Below are 12,791 nucleotides of genomic sequence, written 5' to 3'. Positions count from 1 at the left end.
ACCGAGATTCAATCACTGTCACTGGTTGTGTCTCAATCCCTGTCACTGATTGAGGCTCAATCCATGTCACTGACTGAGATACAATCCCTGTCACACACTGAGATTCAATCCCTGTCACTGACTGAGGGTCAATTCCTGTCACTGACTGAGGCTCAATCCCTGTCACTGAATGAGATGCATTCTCTGTCACTGACTGAGGGTCAATCCCTGTCAATGACTGAGATTGAATCCCTGTCACTGATTGAGATTCAATCCCTGTCACTGACTGAATGCCAATCCCTGTCACTGTCTCAGGGTCATTCCTATGACTGACTGAGGCTCAATCCCTGTCACTGACTGAGGCTCAATCCCTGTCACTGACTGAGGTTCAAACCCTGTCACAGATGGAGATTCAATCCATGTCACTGACTGAGATTCAATCCCTGTCACTGAATGAGATTCAATCCCTGTTACTGATTGAGGGTCAATCCCTGTCACTGACTAAGATTCAATTCCTGTCACTGACTGAGATTCAATCCCTGTCACTGACTGAGATTCAATTCCTGTCTGTGACTGAGATTCCATCCCTGTCACTGACTGAGATTCAATCCCTGTCACTGAATGAGATTCAATCCCGGTCACTGACTGAGATACAATATTTGTCACTGACTGACACTCAATCCCTGTCACTGACTGAGGTTCAATTCCTGTCACTGACTGTGGTTCAATTCCTGTCCCTGATTGCGATTCAATACCTGTCACTGACTGAGGCTCAATCCCTGTCACTGATTGAGATTCAATCCCTGTCAGTGACTGAGGTTCAATCCCTGTCACTGACTGAGATTCAATCCCTGTCACAGACTGAGTTTCAATCGCTGTCACTGACTGAATTTCAATCCCTGTCACTAACTGATGGTCAATTCCTGTCACTGACTGTGATTCAATTCCTGTCACAGACTGAGTTTCAATCCCAGTCACTGACTGAGGTTCAATCCCTGTCACTGACTGAGATTCAATTCCTGTCACTGACTGAGTTTCAATCCCTGCACTGACTGCGATTCACTTCCTGTCACTGACTGATGCTCACACCCTGTCACTGATTGAGATTCAATTCCTGACAAAGACTGTGGGTCAATCCCTATCACTGACTGAGGCTCAATCCCAGTCACTAACTGAGAGTCAACCCCTGTCACTGGTTGTGTCTCAATCCCTGTCATTCATTGAGCTTCAATCACTGTCACAGACTGAGGTTCAATCCCAGTCACTGACAAAGGATCAATTTCTGTTACTGACTGAGGCTCAATCGCAGTCACTGACTGAGGCTCAATCTCTGTCACTAATTGAGTTTAATTCTCTGTCACTGACTGAGGGAAAATCACTGTCACTGACTGAGGGTCAATCCCTGTCACTGTCTGAGGGTCAATCCCTGTCACTGACTAAGATTCAATCCCTGTCACTGACTGAGGTTCAATCTCTGTCAATAAGTGAGGTTCAATTCCTGCCACTTACTGAGATTAAATCCCTTTCACAGACTGAGATTCAAACCCTGTCACTGACTGAGGCTCATCCCTGTTATTGATTAGGCTCAAACCCTGTCACTAACTGAGATTCAACCCCGTCACTGACTGCGGTTTAATCCCTGTCACTGACTAAGATTCAATCCCTGTCACTAAGTGAGGTTCAATCACTGTCACAGACTGAGGTTCAATCCTTGTCACTGACTGAGGCTCACTCCATGTCACTGACTGAGATTCAATCCCTGTCACTGACTGAGATTCAATCCCTGTCACTGAATGAGATTCAATCCCGGTCACTGACTGAGATACAATATTTGTCACTGACTGAGGCTCAATCCCTGTCACTGACTGAGGTTCAAACCCTGTCACTGACTGACGCTCAATCCCTCTCAATGATTGATGTTCAATCCCTGCCACTGATTGAGATTCAATCCCTGTCACTGATCGAGATTGAATCCCTGTCACTGATTGAGATTCAATCCCTGTCACTGACTGAGGGACACACCCTGTCACTGAATGTGGCTCAATCCCTGTCACTGATTGAGTTTCAATCCCTGTCACTGACTGAGTCTCAATCCCTGTCACTGACTGAGATTCAATTCCTTTCACTGACTGAGATTCAAACCCTGTCACTGACTGAGGCTCAATCTCTGTTATTGATTAGGCTCAAACCCTGTCACTGACTGAGATTCAAACCTGCCACTGACTGCGGCCCAATCCCTGTCACAGACTGAGATTCAATCCCTCTCACTAACTGAGGTTCAATCACTGTCACAAACTGAGGTTCAATCCTTGGCACTGACTGCGGTTCACTCTCTGTCACTGACTGAGATTCAATTCCTGTCACTGACTGAGATTCAATTCCTGTCACTGACTGAGATTAAATCGCTGTCACTGACTGAGATTCAATTCCTGTCACTGACTGAGATTGAATCCCGGTCACTGACTGAGATACAATACCTGTCACTGACTGTGATACAATCCCTATCACTGAATGAGATTCAATCCCGGTCACTGGTTGTATCTCAGGCCATGTCACTGACTGAGATTCAATCCTTGTCACTGACTGAGATTCAATCCCTGGCACTGACTGAGATTCAATTCTTGTCACTGACTGAGATTCAATTCTTGACACTGACTGAGATTCAATCCCTGTCACTGACTATGATTCAATCACTGTCACTGGTTGTGTCTCAATCCCTGTGACTGATTGAGGCTCAATCCATGTCACTGACTGAGGTTCAATCCCTGTCACACAATGAGATTCAATCCATGTCACTGACTGAGGTTTAATCCCTGTCACTGAATGATACTCAATCCCAGTCACTGATTAAGATTCAATCCCTGTTTCTGACTGAGATCCAATCCCTGTTATTGATTAGGCTCAAACCCTGTCACTGACTGAGATTCAACCCTGTCACTGACTGCGGTTCAATCCCTGTCACTAACTGTGATTCAATCCCTGTCACAAACTGAGTCTCAATCCTTGTCACTGACTGAGGCTCACTCACTGTCAATGACTGAGATTCAATTCCTGTCACTGACTGAGATTAAATTCCTGTCACTGTCTGGAATTCAATCCCTGTCACTGACTGAGATTCAATCCCGGTCACTGACTGAATCTCTCTCGCAGTCACTGACTGTGATTCAATTCCTGTCACTGACTGAGATTCAATCCCTGTCACTGACTGAGGCTCAATCCCTGTCACTCACTGAATGTCAATCCCTGTCACTGTCTCAGGGTCAATTCCGATGACTGACTGAGGCTCAATCCCTGTCACTGACTGAGGTTCAAACGCTGTCACTGACTGAGGTTCAATCCCTGTCACTGACTGAGATTCAAGCCCTGTCACTGATCGAGATTTATTCGCTGTCACTGATTGAGATTCAATCCATGTCACTGACTGAGGTTCAATCCCTGTCACTGACTGAGATTCAAACCCAGTCACTGACTGAGGGTCAATTCCGGTCACTGACTGATGTTCAATTCCTGTCACTGATTGAGGTTGAATCCCTGTCACTGACTGAGATTCAATTCCTGTCACTGAATGAGATTCAATCCCTGTCACTGACTGAGATTCAATTCCTTTCACTGACAGAGGGTCCATCCCTGTTACTGAATGAATCTCAATCCCTGTCACTGATTGAGATTCAATCCCTGTCTCTGACTGAGATTCAATCCCTGTCAATAACTGAGGTTCAATCCCTGTCACTGACTGAGGCTCAATCCCTGTGACTGGCTGAGATTCAATCCCTGTCACTAACTGAGGTTCAATGCCTGTCACAAACTGAGGTTCAATCCGTGTCGCTGACTGAGATTCAATTCCTGTCATTGACTGAGATTCAATTCCTGTCACAGACTGAGGTTCAATCCCTGTCACTGACTGAGTTTGAATCCCTGTCACTGACTGAGATTCAATCACTGTCACTGAATGAGATTCAATCCCGGTCACTGACTGAGATACAATATTTGTCACTGACTGAGGTTCAATCCCTGTCACTGACTGAGATTCAATTCCTGTCACTGATTGAGATTCAATCCCTGTCTCTGACCGAGATTCAATCACTGTCACTGGTTGTGTCTCAATCCCTGTCACTGATTGAGGCTCAATCCATGTCACTGACTGAGATACAATCCCTGTCACACACTGAGATTCAATCCCTGTCACTGACTGAGGGTCAATTCCTGTCACTGACTGAGGCTCAATCCCTGTCACTGAATGAGATGCATTCTCTGTCACTGACTGAGGGTCAATCCCTGTCAATGACTGAGATTGAATCCCTGTCACTGATTGAGATTCAATCCCTGTCACTGACTGAATGCCAATCCCTGTCACTGTCTCAGGGTCATTCCTATGACTGACTGAGGCTCAATCCCTGTCACTGACTGAGGCTCAATCCCTGTCACTGACTGAGGTTCAAACCCTGTCACAGATGGAGATTCAATCCATGTCACTGACTGAGATTCAATCCCTGTCACTGAATGAGATTCAATCCCTGTTACTGATTGAGGGTCAATCCCTGTCACTGACTAAGATTCAATTCCTGTCACTGACTGAGATTCAATCCCTGTCACTGACTGAGATTCAATTCCTGTCTGTGACTGAGATTCCATCCCTGTCACTGACTGAGATTCAATCCCTGTCACTGAATGAGATTCAATCCCGGTCACTGACTGAGATACAATATTTGTCACTGACTGACACTCAATCCCTGTCACTGACTGAGGTTCAATTCCTGTCACTGACTGTGGTTCAATTCCTGTCCCTGATTGCGATTCAATACCTGTCACTGACTGAGGCTCAATCCCTGTCACTGATTGAGATTCAATCCCTGTCAGTGACTGAGGTTCAATCCCTGTCACTGACTGAGATTCAATCCCTGTCACAGACTGAGTTTCAATCGCTGTCACTGACTGAATTTCAATCCCTGTCACTAACTGATGGTCAATTCCTGTCACTGACTGTGATTCAATTCCTGTCACAGACTGAGTTTCAATCCCAGTCACTGACTGAGGTTCAATCCCTGTCACTGACTGAGATTCAATTCCTGTCACTGACTGAGTTTCAATCCCTGCACTGACTGCGATTCACTTCCTGTCACTGACTGATGCTCACACCCTGTCACTGATTGAGATTCAATTCCTGACAAAGACTGTGGGTCAATCCCTATCACTGACTGAGGCTCAATCCCAGTCACTAACTGAGAGTCAACCCCTGTCACTGGTTGTGTCTCAATCCCTGTCATTCATTGAGCTTCAATCACTGTCACAGACTGAGGTTCAATCCCAGTCACTGACAAAGGATCAATTTCTGTTACTGACTGAGGCTCAATCGCAGTCACTGACTGAGGCTCAATCTCTGTCACTAATTGAGTTTAATTCTCTGTCACTGACTGAGGGAAAATCACTGTCACTGACTGAGGGTCAATCCCTGTCACTGTCTGAGGGTCAATCCCTGTCACTGACTAAGATTCAATCCCTGTCACTGACTGAGGTTCAATCTCTGTCAATAAGTGAGGTTCAATTCCTGCCACTTACTGAGATTAAATCCCTTTCACAGACTGAGATTCAAACCCTGTCACTGACTGAGGCTCATCCCTGTTATTGATTAGGCTCAAACCCTGTCACTAACTGAGATTCAACCCCGTCACTGACTGCGGTTTAATCCCTGTCACTGACTAAGATTCAATCCCTGTCACTAAGTGAGGTTCAATCACTGTCACAGACTGAGGTTCAATCCTTGTCACTGACTGAGGCTCACTCCATGTCACTGACTGAGATTTAATTCCTGTCACTGACTGAGATTCAATCCCTGTCACTGACTGAGATTCAATCCGTGTCACTGAATGAGATTCAATCCCTGTCACTAACTGAGGTTCCATCCCTCTCACTGACTGAATCTCTATCCCTATCACTGACTAAGATTCATTTCCTGTCACTGATTGAGATTCAATCACAGTCAATGACTGTGGTTCAATCCATGTCACAGACAAAGGTTCAATCCCTGTCACTGACTGAGGGTCAATCCCTGTCACTGACTGAGGTTTTGTCCCTGTCACTAACTGAGATTCAATTCCATGTTACTGACTAAGGTTCAATCCCTGTCACTGACTGAGATTAAATTCCTGTCACTTACTGAGATTCAATTCCTGTCACTGACTGAAATACAATCCCTGTCACTGACTGAGGTTCAATCCCTGTCACTGACTGAGACACAATTCATGTCACTGACTGAGGTTCACTTCCTCTCACTGACTGAGGGTCAATCCCTGTCACTATTTGAGGCTCAATCCCTGTCACTGACTGAGATTCAATCACTGTCACTGACTGATGCTCACTCCCTGTCACTGACTGAGATTCAATTCCTGTCACTGACTAAGATTCAATTCCTGTCACTGATTGAGATTCAATCCCTGTCACTGACTGAGGTTTAATTCGTGTCCCAGACTGCGATTCAATCCCTGTCACTAACTGACTTTCAATTCCTGTCACTGAGTGAGATTTAATTCCTGTCACTGACTGTGATTCAATCCCTGTCACTGAATGATATTCAATCCCTGTCACTGACTGAGGTTCAATCCCTGTCACTAACTGAAATTCAATTCCTGTCACTGATTGAGATTCAATCCCTGTCACTGACTGAAGTTCAATCCCTTTCACTAACTGAGATTCAATTCCGAACACTGACTGAGATTCAATCCCTGGCACTGACTGAAGCTCAATTCCTGTCACTCACAGGGGTACAATCCCTGTCAATAACTGAGATTCAATTCCTGCCACTGACTGAGAGTCAATTCCTATCGCTGTCTGAGATTGAATTCCTGTCACTGACTGAGATTCAATCCCTGTCACTGAATGATATTCAATCCCTGTCACTGACTGATGTTCAATCCCTGTCACTGACAGAGACAAAATTCCTGTCACTGACTGAGATTCAATCCCTGTCACTGACTGAGATTCAATTCCTGCCACCGACTGAGAGTCAATCTCTCTCACTGACTGAGATTCAATCCCTGTCACTATTTGAGGCTCAATCCATGGCACTGCCTGAGGTTCAATCTCTGTCACTGACCGAGACTCAATCCTTGTCACTGACTGAGATTCAGTCCCTGTCACTGAATGATATTCAATCCCTGTCACTGACTGAGATTCAATTCCTGTCACTGACTGAGGTTCAATTCCTGTCACTGACTGTGGTTCAATTCCTGTCACTGATTGCGATTCAATAACTGTCACTGAAGGAGACTCAATCCCTGTCACTAATTAAGATTCAATCCCTGTTACTGACTGAGGGACAATCCCTGTCACTGACTGAGGCTCAATCCCTGTCACTGATTGAGATTCAATCCCTGTCAGTGACTGAGGTTCAATCCCTGTCACTGACTGAGATTTAATCCCTGTCACAGACTGAGTTTCAATCCCTGTCACTGACTGTGATTCAATTCCTGTCACAGACTGAGTTTCAATCCCAGTCACTGACTGTGTTTCAATGCCTGGCACTGACTGAGATTCACTTCCTGTCACTGACTGATGCTCACACCCTGTCACTGATTGAGATTCAATTCCTGTCAAAGACTGTGGGTCAATCCCTATCACTGACGGAGGCTCAATCCCAGTCACTAACTGAGATTCAATCCCTGTCACTGACTGAAGCTCAATTCCTGTCACTCACTGAGGTACAATCCCTGTCAATAACTGAGATTCAATTCCTGCCACTGAATGAGAGTCAATCCCTGTCACTGTCTGAGATTCAATCCCTGTCACTGGTTGTGTCTCAATCCCTGTCATTCATTGAGGCTCAATCACTGTCACTGACTGAGGTTCAATCCCAGTCACAGACAAAGGTTCAATTCCTGTCACTGACTGAGGCTCAATCGCTGTCACTGACTGAGGCTCAATCTCTGTCACTAATTGAGTTTAATTCTCTGTCACTGACTGAGGGAAAATCACTGTCACTGACTGAGGGTCAATCCCTGTCACTGACTGAGATTCAATCCCTTTCACTGACTAAGATTCAGTCCCTGTCACTGACTGAGGCTCAATCCCTGTCACTGACTGAGGTTCAAACCCTGTCACAGATGGAGATACATTTCCAGTCACTGACTGAGGTTCAATCCATGTCACTGACTGAGGCTCAATCACTGTCACTGACTGAGTCTCAATCCCTGTCACTGACTGAGATTCAATCCCTGTCACTGATTGAGATTCAATCTCTGTCACTGATTGAGATTCAATCCCTGTCACTCAGTCAGGTTCAATCCCTGTCAATGACTGAGGTTCAATCCCTGTCACAGACTGATGGTCAATTCCTGTCACTGACTGAGGGTCATTCCCTGTCACTGACTAAGGTTCATTCCCTGTCACTGACTGAGATTCAAACCCTGTCACACAGTGAGGTTCAACCGCTGTTACTGACAGAATTTCAATCCCTGTCACTGACTGACGGTCAATTCCTATCACTGACTGAGATTAAATTCCTGAACTGACTGTGATTCAATTCCTGTCACAGATTGAGGTTCAATCCATGTCAGTGACTGAGTTTGAATTCCTGTCACTGAATGAGACTCAATCCCTGTTACTGATTGAGGGTCAATCCCTGTCACTGACAAAGATTCAATCCCTGTCACTGACTGAGGTTCAATCCCTGTCAATAACTGAGATTAAATCCCTTTCACAGACTGAGATTCAAACCCTGTCACTGACTGAGGCTCAATCCCTGTTATTGATTAGGCTCAAACCCTGTCACTGACTGAGATTCAACCCCGTCACTGACTGCGGTTTAATCCCTGTCACTGACTAAGATTCAATCCCTGTCACTAAGTGAGGTTCAATCCCTGTCACAGACTGAGGTTCAATCCTTGTCACTGACTGAGGCTCACTCCATGTCACTGACTGAGATTCAATTCCTGTCACTGACTGAGATTCAATTCCTGTCACTGACTGAGATTCAATCCCTGTCACTGACTGAGGTTCCATCCCTCTCACTGACTGAATCTCTATCCCTGACACTGACTAAGATTCAATTCCTGTCACTGATTGGGATTCAATCACAGTCAATAACTGGGGTTCAATCCATGTCACAGACAAAGGTTCAATCCCTGTCACTGACTGAGGTTCAATCCCTGTCACTGACTGAGATTCAATCCCAGTCACAGACAAAGGTCCAATTCCTGTCAATGACTGAGGTTCAATCCCTGTCACAGACTGATGGTCAATTTCTGTCACTGACTGAGGGTCATTCCCTGTCACTGACTAAGGTTCATTCCCTGTCACTGACTGAGATTCAAACCCTGTCACACAATGAGGTTCAACCGCTGTTACTGACAGAATTTCAATCCCTGTCACTGACGGACGGTCAATTCCTATCACTGACTGAGATGAAATTCCTGAACTGACTTTGATTCAATTCCTGTCACAGATTGAGGTTCAATCCATGTCAGTGACTGAGTTTGAATTCCTGTCACTGAATGAGACTCAATCCCTGTTACTGATTGAGGGTCAATCCCTGTCACTGACAAAGATTCAATCCCTGTCACTGACTGAGGTTCAATCCCTGTCAATAACTGAGATTAAATCCCTTTCACAGACTGAGATTCAAACCCTGTCACTGACTGAGGCTCAATCCCTGTTATTGATTAGGCTCAAACCCTGTCACTGACTGAGATTCAACCCCGTCACTGACTGCGGTTTAATCCCTGTCACTGACTAAGATTCAATCCCTGTCACTAAGTGAGGTTCAATCCCTGTCACAGACTGAGGTTCAATCCTTGTCACTGACTGAGGCTCACTCCATGTCACTGACTGAGATTCAATTCCTGTCACTGACTGAGATTCAATTCCTGTCACTGTCTGAGATTCAATCCCTGTCACTGACTGAGGTTCCATCCCTCTCACTGACTGAATCTCTATCCCTGACACTGACTAAGATTCAATTCCTGTCACTGATTGGGATTCAATCACAGTCAATGACTGTGGTTCAATCCATGTCACAGACAAAGGTTCAATCCCTGTCACTGACTGAGGTTCAATCCCTGTCACTGACTGAGATTCAATCCCAGTCACAGACAAAGGTCCAATTCCTGTCACTGACTGAGGCTCAATCGCTGTCACTGACTGAGGCTCAATCTCTGTCACTAATTGAGTTTAATTCTCTGTCACTGACTGAGGGAAAATCACTGTCACTGACTGAGGGTCACTCCATGTCACTGACTGAGATTCAATTCCTGTCACTGACTGAGATTCAATCCCTGTCACTGACTGAGGTTCCATCCCTCTCACTGACTGAATCTCTATCCCTGACACTGACTAAGATTCAATTCCTGTCACTGATTGGGATTCAATCCCTTTCACTGACTAAGATTCAGTCCCTGTCACTGACTGAGGCTCAATTCCTGTCACTGACTGAGGCTCAATTCCTGTCACTGACTGAGGGTCAATCCCTGTCACTGACTGAGATTCAATCCCTGTCACTGACTGATTGTCAATCCCTGTCACTATCTCAGGGTCAATTCCTGTGACTGACGGAGGCTCAATCCCTGTCACTGACTGTGGTTCAAACCCTGTCACAGATGGAGATACATTTCCAGTCACTGACTGAGGTTCAATCCATGTCACTGACTGAGGCTCAATCACTGTCACTGACTGAGTCTCAATCCCTGTCACTGACTGAGATTCAATCCCTGTCACTGATCGAGATTCAATCTCTGTCACTGATTGAGATTCAATCCCTGTCACTCAGTCAGGTTCAATCCCTGTCAATAACTGAGATTCAATTCCTGCCTCTTACTGAGATTAAATCCCTTTCACAGACTGAGATTCAAACCCTGTCACTGACTGAGGCTCAATCCCTGTTATTGATTAGGCTCAAACCCTGTCACTGACTGAGATTCAACCCCGTCACTGACTGCGGTTTAATCCCTGTCACTGACTAAGATTCAATCCCTGTCACTAAGTGAGGTTCAATCCCTGTCACAGACTGAGGTTCAATCCTTGTCACTGACTGAGGCTCACTCCATGTCACTGACTGAGATTCAATTCCTGTCACTGACTGAGATTCAATTCCTGTCACTGACTGAGATTCAATCCCTGTCACTGACTGAGGTTCCATCCCTCTCACTGACTGAATCTCTATCCCTGACACTGACTAAGATTCAATTCCTGTCACTGATTGAGATTCAATCACAGTCAATGACTGTGGTTCAATCCATGTCACAGACAAAGGTTCAATCCCTGTCACTGACTGAGATTCAATCCCAGTCACAGACAAAGGTCCAATTCCTGTCACTGACTGAGGCTCAATCGCTGTCACTGACTGAGGCTCAATCTCTGTCACTAATTGAGTTTAATTCTCTGTCACTGACTGAGGGAAAATCACTGTCACTGACTGAGGGTCAATCCCTGTCACTGACTGAGATTCAATCCCTTTCACTGACTAAGATTCAGTCCCTGTCACTGACTGAGGCTCAATTCCTGTCACTGACTGAGGCTCAATTCCTGTCACTGACTGAGGGTCAATCCCTGTCACTGACTGAGATTCAATCCCTGTCACTGACTGATTGTCAATCCCTGTCACTATCTCAGGGTCAATTCCTGTGACTGACGGAGGCTCAATCCCTGTCACTGACTGAGGTTCAAACCCTGTCACAGATGGAGATACATTTCCAGTCACTGACTGAGGTTCAATCCATGTCACTGACTGAGGCTCAATCACTGTCACTGACTGAGTCTCAATCCCTGTCACTGACTGAGATTCAATCCCTGTCACTGATCGAGATTCAATCTCTGTCACTGATTGAGATTCAATCCCTGTCACTCAGTCAGGTTCAATCCCTGTCAATGACTGAGGTTCAATCCCTGTCACAGACTGATGGTCAATTCCTGTCCCTGACTGAGGGTCATTCCCTGTCACTGACTAAGGTTCATTCCCTGTCACTGACTGAGATTCAAACCCTGTCACACAGTGAGGTTCAACCGCTGTTACTGACAGAATTTCAATCCCTGTCACTGACTGACAGTCAATTCCTATCACTGACTGAGATTAAATTCCTGAACTTACTGTGATTCAATTCCTGTCACAGATTGAGATTCAATCCATGTCAGTGACTGAGTTTGAATTCCTGTCACTGAATGAGACTCAATCCCTGTTACTGATTGAGGGTCAATCCCTGTCACTGACTAAGATTCAATCCTGTCACTGACTGAGGTTCAATCCCTGTCAATAACTGAGATTCAATTCCTGCCTCTTACTGAGATTAAATCCCTTTCACAGACTGAGATTCAAACCCTGTCACTGACTGAGGCTCAATCCCTGTTATTGATTAGGCTCAAACCCTGTCACTGACTGAGATTCAACCCCGTCACTGACTGCGGTTTAATCCCTGTCACTGACTAAGATTCAATCCCTGTCACTAAGTGAGGTTCAATCCCTGTCACAGACTGAGGTTCAATTCCTTGTCACTGACTGAGGCTCACTCCATGTCACTGACTGAGATTCAATTCCTGTCACTGACTGAGATTCAATTCCTGTCACTGACTGAGATTCAATCCCTGTCACTGACTGAGGTTCCATCCCTCTCACTGACTGAATCTCTATCCCTGACACTGACTAAGATTCAATTCCTGTCACTGATTGAGATTCAATCACAGTCAATGACTGTGGTTCAATCCATGTCACAGACAAAGGTTCAATCCCTGTCACTGACTGAGATTCAATCCCAGTCACAGACAAAGGTCCAATTCCTGTCACTGACTGAGGCTCAATCGCTGTCACTGACTGAGGCTCAATCTCTGTCACT

This window comes from Chiloscyllium plagiosum, unplaced genomic scaffold (genome assembly GCF_037043375.1).
Source record: "Chiloscyllium plagiosum isolate Xiang-an unplaced genomic scaffold, Cpla_swu_hap1 HiC_scaffold_37, whole genome shotgun sequence".
In the NCBI taxonomy this organism is placed as follows: Eukaryota; Metazoa; Chordata; class Chondrichthyes; order Orectolobiformes; family Hemiscylliidae; genus Chiloscyllium; species Chiloscyllium plagiosum.
The sequence above is the reverse complement of the archived record's forward strand: the minus strand, read 5'-3'. Positions refer to the sequence as shown.